At 34.3% G+C, this 11,026-nt stretch overlaps 2 non-coding genes across 2 annotated transcripts; both read right to left on the bottom strand.

Annotated features, from left to right (window-relative positions):
• Positions 1 to 4,022: 4,022 nt before the first annotated feature.
• On the bottom strand, positions 4,023 to 4,095 carry TRNAM-CAU (transfer RNA methionine (anticodon CAU)). Its single transcript has one exon. It is a non-coding gene; the product is annotated as a tRNA-Met (tRNA).
• Positions 4,096 to 9,341: 5,246 nt separating this feature from the next.
• Positions 9,342 to 9,414, bottom strand: TRNAK-UUU (transfer RNA lysine (anticodon UUU)). The gene has a single exon. It is a non-coding gene; the product is annotated as a tRNA-Lys (tRNA).
• Positions 9,415 to 11,026: the final 1,612 nt, after the last annotated feature.

Genomic DNA, 11,026 nt, shown 5'->3' with positions numbered 1-11,026 from the left:
TCCCCTGCACAGCTGCCCGCAGTTTAGGTTAAATACAGGAAAGTAATTAGAACAGGGAGGGGGTGTTCATGGATGGGAGTAAAAAGGAGCAAAAAACTATAACTTCTTTCATCTTTTTGTTCATGCCTTCCCCCCTCCCCCAAAAATATTCTGTTTGAAGCTATTCCTAATTTCATAAATCCAGAGTCTCAATGTTGAAAGCGATTTCAACAGCGGTCTAGTCCAACACACATGTGAACAAAGAATTCTTTCTACAGCATTTCCAACAATTGGGCTTCCAGTTCTTGTTTCAAGACCTGCAGTAAGAAGGAAATCCCCTATAATTGGTCATCTAACCTATTTCATCTCTGTTATTGTGAGATTTCTCATGCCAGCCACTGATCCACTGTCTTGTGCTAATACTGAAGCTAGAATCTGTAAATCTCTGTCCAAAGTAAACATAGCTTCAAGAATTCATTGAATTGCACTTTGTTGTCTTTAATAGGATTATATTTGTAAACATAAAGCAGATTTTCCTGATTGAGGAAACTGATATAATATACTATGATGTTTTAAAGTATAATATACAGAATTGCCAAATAAATTAACATGGACAAGTATTTCAATAGAAACAAAACTTCCTTTTTGATGATACTTGATGAGCATCATATTCCTAAAGGCTAATATGTGCTGAAAAACATGTATTTCAGATAACATGTATCTTGCTCCATATTTACAGTAATCTTAGCTCAAAGAACTAAAACCTGAACACCCTAAACTACTTAGTTTTCTCTCCAGTTCATCTCCACTAAACTCCATTGAGAGGCAAAAGAGTGTTAATTATATTTCATTTCTAATAAGAGCAATAGTAATAATACATTTACATAACATTTTAAGATTTACAAAGCACCTTTTTTTTAAAAGCCTTTTTGTAGGTAGATCAGATACTATTCTGTGTGTGTGTTGTTGTTATTGTTGCTGAGGCAACTGAGGTTAAGTAACCTGCTCAGGGTCACATACCTAGGAAGTGTTAAGTGTGTGAAGACACATTTGAACTCAGGTCCTCCTGACTTCAAGGCTAATGCTCTATCCACTACATTACCTAGCTTCCCGAACAAATACTATTCTTTCCATTTCACAGGTAAGGAAACAGTATCAGAAAGTTTAATCACATGTTTTCAGAGAATAAAACTAGGTAATGTTGACAGTTTTTAAAAAATGCCAAATTGATGTTTGGTTGTTTTTTTTTTTTTTTTTTTTTAAAGAGTATTCACCAAATTGACTTTGTTTTAGAAGGGATTCTTGTTCAGATATGCATAGGATAGTTTCCAAAGTAACCTTCAAGTCTAAAATTATTTAAGTCTATGAAATAGAAATAGAAAGAAAAAAGGCACAATGGTTCCCAAGACCACACAAATATGACAAATAATCCACTTTGTTTTCCTCATCAGAGCAGGAATCCAGTTTCTTTTCTAACTATAATCCATTGACAATCAACAAAACTACAATAAATCCTAGTGATCCAGAATTGGTTTTGGCCTGTCCTTTCCCTAATTAGAGTGAACTAATTTAAATCACCTAGAAGACAAGTTCTTCTCTAACTAAAAATAATTAAATTAAGGAAAATAATAAGTTCCTCTTGGGCCAAGAGGTGAATTATTAACTTTGCCTTCAACTGTGATAAAGACAAGAATGTATCTAAACATCTATTAATCCATGGACAAAAAGACACCAGTAAAATGGGCCTTCATTGCTTCATGGTTGGAAGGGAGTTTTGAAATAGTTAGCTCAAACACACTTATTTTATCAAAGAAAAAATATTTAAGATCCCAAATAGGGATAGTAAATAACTGTACAGTATTAATAGAGACTTAAGTCCTCTGAGCACAAATCCCATCTTCTGTCCACTACATCACACTGTTTCTTGACAGTCTTTGAAAAGATATAAACACATAACTACACAATAGAAAATAGCATCATTTATAGGTTGGACTTATCCAGATTTGGTCAAAAAGAATGGTCTGAATTTGGCATGACATAACTGAAAACAACTAAACAACAATGGACCTTGGGGTTTAATTGGGACTTAAAGAAAGCCAAGGAAGTCAGTTAAGAGGAGGGTTTAAGTTCTAGGCAAGGGGAACAGACAGAGAAAATATCTGAAGCTAATAGATGGAGTCTTGTTTGTGGAACAATCAGAAGGCTGGTGTCGTTGGAGCTAGGAGTATGTATTGAGGAATAATGTATAAGAATATTGGAAAAATAGAGTGTTATGGACCAGAACTTGAAACAAGGTACTAAGTGGAATTGATGGGACAATAGTTAACTAGTTTGGCATGGGTCAGTATGGTTGATTTAATCTTACAACAAATAATGGTTTCCTAGTGATATAATGATTGTGGAGCATATAAGCAGGGACTGAGAGCTACAGAGAAGAAGCTTTTAGAAGGCAGAGAAGACAGGCAGGAGCTCAACCTCTGGGAAATAAGGACAGACATTCATTCGATCTTCAGTTAGGCCACTGGTGACAGGCTCTCCTCTGCATTTTTCCACTGAGACCAAGGCCAGTCTGAAAGGCTCTCCAGAAAGCTGCCCAGCCCCAGGAAGGAGATAATAAAGAATCTGGACTATAAGAAAACTAATCAGGCCCCAGGAAAGGAGACAAGACTTTGAAAGAGATAATAAAGGATTTCAACTTTAACCCCTGGCTACTCTTGTGGTGATTACTCTTCTGAAATCAGGGCTGTTTCCAGAGACCTCAAGGAAAACTGAACCAAAGAACATTACAGGAGAGGGCTGGGTCATGAAAGACTTTGAATGCCAATTAGAGCATATTGTATTTGCTACTGGAGGCAACGGGAAGCCACTGGAGAGTATAGAATAGGGTATGAATTTGATCTGCATTTTAGGAAAATCACTTTAGTAGCTGAATGGAAAATGGATTGAAGTGGAAAGAAACTTAAAGCTGGCAGATCTAATAGCACACTATTTTAGTAATCAAGACCTAAGGTCCCCTAGATGTCAAGTCTCCTAGATGGCACATGTCAAACATGTGCAATTCTTCTATACATATTTTTTCACAATTATTATGTTGCATTAAAAATCAGATCAAGAAGAAAAAAATGAGAAAGAAAACAAAATGCAAGCAAACAACAACTAAAAAGTGTAAGACCTCTCTCTGGGTGAAGATGGCTCTATCACATATCTTAGAATTGGTCTCAATCACCTCATTGTTGAAAAAGAGCCACTTCCATCATATAATCTTCTTGTTGCCCTGTACAATGTTCCGCTTCTAATCAGTTCATATAAGTCCTCCAGGCCTCTCTGAAATCATCCTGATGATGGCTTCTCCTAGAATAGTAATATTCCATAACATTCATATGCCATAATTTATCCAGCCATTCTCCAACTGATGGGCATCGATTCAGTTTCCAGAACTGACAGAAAGCACTGCTATTTCTCACTTTACCTTCAATCCTTTTAAAATGGAAATTCCACCTCTCTTCCTACAGCAAATCACTGTGGCTCCCCCAAGGTTCAAAAGACAACATCAGGTTCTTAAGTAGTTTGTATTCAAATCATTGTATCTTATATAGCTTTCTAGTGATTTGAGCTTTTTTGCTTAGTTGGTTTTTCGGCAAACAATATTTTAATAATATACTTGTACTTAGTTATGTCTGTTGTATTTCTAGTCAAACTGTGAACTCCTTGAGAGCAGGTTCTGGCTTTTGCCTTTTCTTAGAGTACATACAGCACAGTGCCTGATACAAGGTAAGTCTTGGATAAATGCTTGTTAATTTGAGATTATTTGATAATTTTCAGTGTGTGTGATCATTCCTTTACTTTTTTGGGATTCGAGGGCTTTGCCAAGATTTCTTTCTTGCAATAATTTATTTCCTTCTCCATCCCGATCCCCCAAGACTCACTTCGAAAAAAAAAAAAAAAAGAGAGAGATGCTTTCGAGATTCCTACATTGTTCCATTCCTTTATCCATTTTCCCTTTAATGTATAAATCTCTTATTTCAAGAGGGAAAAAAAAAACTTGCCCTCTCTGAGGCTCGAACTCAGGACCTTCAGATTATGAGACTGACGCGCTGCCTACTGCGCTAAGAAGGCAACTGGAAGAACAGTCTTTTGTAGAATTAAAGAACAAAGAAGACGTGTTTATATACGTGTTATAAGATACACGAAGATGTGTCTGTTTTTTCATCTGTTTGGGAACATTTTTACCGAAACGTAAATAAACCATAAAGGACTAAAAAGTATTTTGAAAAATCATCAAATTAAAACATAAATGAAATTCATTTTTTAAAATTAATAATTAAACTTGTCTTAAAAATAAAAAATAACCATACATAAACCAGCAATTTTAAAAAATCATTAGATATTCTCCGGGAAGTTAACTTAAGCAGTGAGGCTCCCTAAGTAAAAGACTGGAAGCTGTACGTATGTATGTATCGAATCAAACCATCAGTACTACCTTGACCATTATTTCTCCATATACTTTGATGGAGTCCACTATGTTGCTAAATTTAAGAGGCTCAAAAATAGCTATGCTTCCAGCACAGTGACCTCAGAGCCATTATATGAGATATGGAGGAATAGCCTGGAAGTTAACTTCTCCTGCAGGAGCTATAACTGCAGCTACTGAAGACCCAGAAAATAAAATTCTTGCCACTATGGGATTATCAAATAGCTCAACATTAGAAACAAATATAATTTTATCAATGGAAATGACTTCTGTTTCATCTAGGTTTATGAAGTATTACATATTATACCAGTCATACTGCCCTAACTGCTGTATGAATAATATCAGTTGGTGTGTGTTAATTTAAGGAAATGTAATGGAAAGTAACAGTCAAGTAAAAACAAAATGCATTAATCACTCGTTAAAATATTAATCAAATTATTGCTTTAGTCTGTATATTTTGGTTGATTTTGTGTGTGAGATTTTTAAGCCATTTTTCAATTCTTGAATGTTTCTCTAAGTTCTTTAAGAGTTCTCTTAGAACTTTACATTCTTACCACCAACAGAATGATTTCAGAGAATCCTGGAGAGACTTACATGAATTGACTGATGCTAAGTGAAATGAGCAGAACCAGGAAACCATTATACACGGCAACAAGAAGACTATATGATAATCAGTTCTGATGGACATGGCTCTATTCAACAATGAGATGATTCAAACCAGTTCTAATTGTTCAGTGATGAAGAAAGCCACATACAACCAAAGAGAGGTCTGTGGGAACTGAGTGTGGACCACAACATAGTATTTTCAAGCTTTCTGTTGATGTTTGCTTGCATTTTGTTTTCCTTCTCAGGTGTTTTTTTTTTTTTTTTTTTTCCCTCTAGATCCTATTTTTCTTGGCTCACCATCTTCCCTGACTTGATGAATCTCTCAGTGAACAATGCATGTAATAGGAACAAAGTATCACAAACTATGCAATTTTTGACTCTTATTAGAAGTAGATTGTTACTGCTAGTTACTGTTTAATGCGTATGTTAAGCTGGAATGTTGAGAATGATATATACAATGTAACCTTGGTATGTACACTGTTAAATAGAAACATCTTGTGTAATTGCAACACTAGCTTAAAGAGTACTTAAATTCTCCTCTCAGACCAATAAACAAACTGCTTTGACTATTCCTGCCTGACTCATGTACTTTCATTTCCACACTCATCCTATTTGGTGGAGCAGGCCTCCATATCTTTTTTTTTTTTTTTAATCAGAACTCTTCATTTATATTTTTAATTTTTTCTTTTTTAAATTTTTTATTGACAGAACATATGCCTGCATACTTTTGTACATTATCCCTTGCACTCACATCTCTTCTGATTTTTCCCTTCCCTCCCTTCACCCCCTCCCTTAGATGGCAAGCAGTCTTATACATGTTAAATATGTTATAGTATATCCTAGATACAATATATGTGTGCAGAACTGAACAGTTCTCTTGTTTCACAAGGAGAATTGAATTCAGAAGGTAAAAAATAACCTGGGAAGAAAAACAAAAATGCAAACAATTTACACTCATTTCCCAGTGTTCTTTCTCTGGGTGTAGCTGATTCTGTCCATCATTGATCAATTGGAACTGAATTAGATCTTCTCTTTGTTGAAGATATCCATTTCCATCAGAATACATCCTCATACAGTATTGTTGTTGACCTCTCCTGGTTCTGCTCATTTCATTCAGCATCAGTTCATGTAAGTCTCTCTAAGCCTCTCTGTATTCATTTCTTACTAAACAATAATATTCTGTAACATTCATATATCACAATTTACCCAACCATTCTACAATTGATGGGCATTGATTCATTTTCCAGTTTCTAGCCACTACAAAAAGGGCTGCCACAAAAAATTTAGGCCTCCATATCTAACTAGACTTGTTGCCAGAATTAGTTCAGATATCAGATTTTGGTTTTAACCCAGGTTCAGCTCAGAATTCCAGAAAACAAATGATTTACTAATCTCAGTCTCTCCTAGTAGTCAAGATTATAGGCATATGTTATCACACCCAACCACCAGAGCACTATAAAAGATATTAAAGCTAGAAGAAGAAATTATCATTTTTCTCAAGGAGAGTAAAGAAAAATCTGTTTGTAACAAAAAATTTCACTTACAATTTGCAAATATGTAAAATTTGTTTGAAAAACTACATCTTCTAAATAAATCAATTTAAGATTCTCATATTTATAATGAGACAAAGAAAGACAAAGGTATCAGAATTTTGAAAAAGTTATGGAAAATCAATACACAAAATCATATTTGTAGTGTTCTTTGTTGGTTTTCTGAAGGTCTATGAATCAGCCTTCCTTTCAGTAGATTAATCACCACAAGAATAGCCATGTGTTAAAGTCCAAATTCTTTATTGTCCCTTTGCCTGGGGCCGATTGGCTTTCTTGAGACCTTTCAGACAGGCCTTGGTCTCAGTGAGAGGACAGGCCAGCCACCACAGGCTGATGAAGTTGGAATGAATGTCTCTCCTTGGCTCTGAGAGCTTGGGCTCATGCCTCCAGTTCTCTGTCTTCTCTGAGTCTGACTCTGGCTATATACTCTATTTTAATTACATCATCATAGGTGTGAATTTTGTAGAACTATATTAAGTACTAAGTACATGTACTGAACTAGAGAACTATTTATCACCATGCTAAACTAGATAACCACTGTCTTATCAATTCCATTTAGTTAGCACCTTGTAAGAATCCTTGTTTCAAGTACAGAGTTCTGGCCCATAATACATATTAAACCAATTAAGAAACCTATCCTGTAGATGAAATAGGGGGAAAAGGCTGTTCAGTAATGTAAGGATTATAATTGTTCACTTTGTAAGAAAAAACACAAGATAAAACTATGAATCTGTGGCCTTTATTAAAGGGTCCATGGTCCCTTCTACTGAAATGGGCCTCAGATCTTCCTCATGACCTGAGATGCCCCTTATCTTCTAAGGCCTTATTTTTATAAGGCTTGATACCAAATCTGATACTTAAATACTATAGAGGGGTTACATAAAATACAGCATTCCATTGATTAATAGAATTTATTTTTCAAAAAGATCATCAGCTAGAAATTGAATGGGGGGGTGGAGAAAATATCTCAGGTTGGTCAAAAATTGGTCACCTACTTATGTTGGTCAAGAGAGAGTAGTCCAGAAGTACAAAAATAAGTTGTAGGGCTTTCCATGTAACTTAGTCACCTATGCTGGACTTGGTCATCATAACAAGGAACAACAAAGGTGAAGAGGGCCCTTAGTTGGCTTCCTAGGATTAAGTAAATGAATTTACAATTTGCAGTTCATATAGCTGTGGGGCTCAATATATAGAATTTATAAATTATAAATTCTATAATCACTATAATCCCTATGGAAGCATATTGATTAGAATAGAACAGGATTCAAATGAATCATTTCTCACAGTATTATAGACAGGTTTACTCTACAGAAGCAATTTTAATTTTATTTCAAAGACCTAAATATGAATAAATATGTATTGCCATAGACAAATAGACAAAGTATTTAATGTGAACAAAAACAGTTAAGATTAGCTTCTGGCAATATGTTTTTTTCAAATATTATGACAACATCAGAATAAAAAATTTATTCATGAAAACAATACAAATGTTGCTATTATTGATTAACATTTCCATGTAAAACAAATATCCTACTGTAACTGTTATTAAGACAAAAAATCTTTCTTAATTTGTTTTGAAAGAATTGGGAATAGCAATATCATTAATGACACAATGTTTCAGAGATTTTGAGAGAGATAGGGCATTTACATCTCAGATAAATATTAGTATTATTAATATTACTATTAGCATAGTTATTTTATGTGATGAAGATGAGATTTATAAATGAATTTCTCTATATATTATTTGCTATCTTGTTTTGTCTGTTTAAGATTTATTTGTGTGCTATTTTTAAAATATAGTCGGCTTTAGTTCTTTTAAATTAAATTTTATTTTCAGATTTTCATTCTCTCCCTCCAACCTTTCTCTCCCCCAATTGGGAAAACAAGAAAAACAAAACTCATGTTTACAAACGTGTGTAGTCAAGAAAACTACTTTCCTTAATTAATCATATCTCTTCACACACACCCCAAAATATATTTCGGTCTACACTTTGATTGCATCACCTATCCAGTGAAGTTTCATCTTGTGACCTCCGAAATTGGCACTTGGCCACTGCACTGATCAGTTTCTAAGCCCTTCACAATATTATAAAATATTATAAAATGTTCTCCTGACTTTTCTCACCTCATTCTGCATCCATTCATAAAAGTCTTTCCTGTTTTCTCTAAAGTCACCCCATTTCTCACAGCACAAGAGATTTCATCGCATCTCATCCAGATTGTATAACTTGTTCAGCCATTTCCCATTTGATGGGCATTCCCTTGATTTCTAATTCTTTGCTCTCGCGTTGCTATAAATATTTTTGTTCATATAAATCCTTTAAATGCTTAACTGCATATGACTCAAATATTTAAAAAAGTGTTTGCAAAGATTATTTACCAAACGTGGGGGAGGGGAGCGGAGAAGAGACAAGAGGGTGGTCATTTCATAAAGAATGGAAAAGGCCGGCCTCAGGTTTATGTAAATATAGATCTGAGGAACCAGGTCAGTCTCCCTTAAACCAAAAGTTGATTTCTAGAGGAAGGAAGAAGTCTTTAGTTAAATTTTATCGTTTTAATATTTCTTGTATTGATGAAAATTTTGTACATCCAATTCAGAAGAAATTTCTTTATAGCCTATACAAGGAAGAGGTTCTACATTGATAAAAGAAAAACGGCAATAAGAGTTATGGTAGGAAACAATGAAATTAAATTCTAGGTTATTAAAAAAAAAAAAAAAAAAAAAAAAAAAGCAACGCCTGAACAGGGACTTGAACCCTGGACCCTCAGATTAAAAGTCTGATGCTCTACCGACTGAGCTATCCAGGCTCCTGGTGCAGAATTCTACCCCCCATAAACAACAGGTGAGACAAGTAACTTATATCCAGTTTGTAAAGGTTAGCTAAAACATGATAAATGTGGAAATATGTCTAGAAGAATTGTACATATTTAACCTATATTGGATTCATTGCTGTCTAGGAGAGGGGAATGGGGGCAGAAAGGGAGAAAAATTTGGAACATAAGGTTTTGCAAGGGTAAATGTTGAAAACGATCTTTGCATGTATTTTTAAAATAAACAGCTTTTTTTTTTTTTTTTTTAAGAGATGAATTAAATTTGAGTTAATAGTAGAATGTCCAAATTGATGTTTTCAACAACATTCTTTTAAGGACTTATAAAGGGGAAGGGGGTGAAAGAAGAATCAGAAGTAAAAAAAAAATTAATAGAGTTGTGGAAACGTAGGCATAGTCTTACAGTTGATAAAGCTATAAATTGGTATGGACAAGCAATTTTAGAAAACCATTTGGAAATGACTCAGAGAGTTAAGCAACTTTGACTTAGTGATACTTTTACTAAGTTTATATCTAAAAGGAATTAAAGAAAAAGTAAACAGACTCAAATGTCCACATTTTTAACAGTTCTATTTGTGCTTGCAAAGATTTGGAAGGTAAAGCGGTACCTATCAATTAGGGAATGAGGAATTTATTGTTTGACAAGATCATAACGTTACATGGTATGTAAACTATTGCCTAACTATATCAATACCGTTCTAATGTAAGAAATGACAAAAAAAAAAAAAAAAAAAAAGATTCAGAAAAGCCTGGGAAGATTTTTTTGAGTTAAAGGACCAGATTTAGAACAATTTACACTATAACACAGTAAAATTAAGAAGCTCTGAAAGACTGAGGAATTCTAACCAATACAATAATCTACCATGAAAGAACTCCTCGTGGAGAGGTGATAAATTAAATATGCAGGATATGACACATTTTGGGACTTAAACAATGTGAAATTTTGTTTTCCTTGACTATGAATATCTGCTATAAGGGTTTTGTTTTTCTTTTGGGGTCAGTCTGGGGGGAGGAGAGAAAGAAAACAAATCTTTGCTAACTGAAGAAAATAAAATAGTAAAAAATTAAATGAAAAAATGTAAATATCTTTATACCAAACTATTTTCTGAATTAGGGACAGTAGAATTGCCACACTTGGACTCTGATTTCATGTCTCAAATTACTTATAGAGTAGGTAGAAGTTGGGTGTAATTTCTTACAGGACTGAGGTTCTTCAGATCTAACCATTACTAATACACCTATAGGTGTTACATGTTTTATATACTTAATCGAGGAGACTGATAGCTTTGAATACGAGACGTGAGGAAATCATTCATGCATCTTCCTATTTTGTTGAGTCGTACAATAGTTCATTGATCCAGTCTGAAGCAGCACTGGGGATTCCTTAGCATAATTGAGTCTGAGATCCGCAACAAAGTAAAGTTCCAAGTCTTCTTTTGTCTATGTAATCTCTCTTAATCTTCTTGATGCCAATTAGGTATTTTCCCAGAAAAATCACACGTTTTATCCTAAAACAGTTTCCCGGGCCACAGTAGTTGACTAAAGCTTTGCTTCTTCAACTGTGATTCGCGATTTCATAAGGGGTCTTGTA

The sequence above is a fragment of the Sminthopsis crassicaudata genome, chromosome 1, assembly GCF_048593235.1.
Source record: "Sminthopsis crassicaudata isolate SCR6 chromosome 1, ASM4859323v1, whole genome shotgun sequence".
NCBI classification, from domain to species: Eukaryota; Metazoa; Chordata; class Mammalia; order Dasyuromorphia; family Dasyuridae; genus Sminthopsis; species Sminthopsis crassicaudata.
Note: the sequence above shows the minus strand (reverse complement) of the source record. Positions and strands in the feature narration are given on the sequence as shown.